Source organism: Mesoplodon bidens (assembly GCF_964165515.1).
Source record: "Mesoplodon bidens genome assembly, chromosome: 16".
In the NCBI taxonomy this organism is placed as follows: Eukaryota; Metazoa; Chordata; class Mammalia; order Artiodactyla; family Ziphiidae; genus Mesoplodon; species Mesoplodon bidens.
The window spans coordinates 58,893,884-58,895,496 of NC_138173.1; positions in this window are offsets into that span (position 1 = coordinate 58,893,884).

Here is a 1,613-nt window from a genome sequence, read left to right on the forward strand (position 1 = left end):
AGGCAGACTGAACCCAAAGGAGCAGCAGGTAAGCCAATCAAACTAACGTTTGAAGGATTTATATCTGATACCATTAACTACCAAACTTTTCTTAAACTTAGCTGATGTATATGAGGCCATTTCATTTTCTGTGCACAAGAACTTTGTGGAAGAACTGGAACTTCTGAACGGAACGTGATGGCTGTTAGTTAACCCCTGTCCTCCGACTTAATGACTTCAGCACTTAATTTCCACCATATTTTCCACTCCCCGTATTGCAGCCTTGGGACTGATTCTCCAGGTTTGAGCCTCGTAACTTTACCTCTGCCTTTTGTTTCCCCAGATTTATGAGTTTGTGTGACATTTACCTGGATCTACCCTTCTGTCAAAGCGGCCATAATGATCTGGTTTCACAAAGGTAAGGTTGATCTGTGTTACATTCTAAATCATAGAAAAGTCAGAGAAAAGAGAAACACAGACTGTGAAAGGATGGGGTATCATGGACCCTGTTCCCAGTAATATCCCCTTCTTGGGAACTGCAGCTGATGAAGAGAGACCCTCACTAGCCATGTACTGAATATTTACACCAGTCCTCACCTAGGACAACCAGAGTCTCTCTGCTAGGAATTTGACATTTTGAGCTAAAAGATACAGAAATATAAGACTAGGAGAAAGTGTAGGAACTTCTGCCATCAAGGAGCCCAGTGTTATCTTAATTCTACTGTTTCTGAGGCTTGGATACAACCTGTATTATTACCTGTAGCTGTTCTGGCAAATTACCACAAACTGGGTGGTTTAAAAGAACAGATGTTAATTCTCTCATAGTCCTAGAGGGCAGGTCCAAAATCAAGATATCAGTAGGGCTGTGCTCCCTACAGAGGCTCTAGGGGAGAATCTGTCTGTTCCTTTCTTCCCTAGCTTATGGCTTATTGGCTTGTAACCACATCACTCCCATCTGTGCCTCCGTCTGCACATCATCTTCTCTTCTGTCTTTCCCCTCGATGTGTCTCTTATAAAGACACTTGCCACTGGATTTAAGGCCCGCCTGGATAATCCAGGATGATTTTATCATCTCAAGATTCTTAATTACACATACGAAGAAAGATCCTTTTTCTAAATAAAGTAACGTTCACAGGTTCTGGAGATTATGACATAAACATATTTCGGGCAGGGGGCACCACTCAACCAAATATACCATGCTTCCAATTAATTTTTTCTTAAGTAGTGGCAGCTTCTATTACTTGCAACCAAAAGAACTTAGGTAGTTTGGTCTCTTGATACTAGTGGCAGTAGTTATAAGTTGTTTGTGCCATCTGTATAGTAAGCTTGACTTCAGAAGTTCTCCAACTTTAGTGTAGTAAAAATTACTTTGGAACTTGTTAAAAATGCAGGTTTCTGCCCGCCTTTCCAGAGTTTCTCAATAAATTGGTCCAGGAATCTTCATTTTTAACAATTCCCAGATGGTCCTGATGGTAAAAGAAAGGGAAAATTGTGAAAGCCCAGACCCATTCATGTCCCAGTCACATAAAAGCAAGAGGAAAAGCGATGAAAAATAATTTGAAAACTTTAATGATGTTGTTTATATAGTAAAAACATAAAATCTTTTAAATAAGGTACATTCAGTTTCTCAGAGC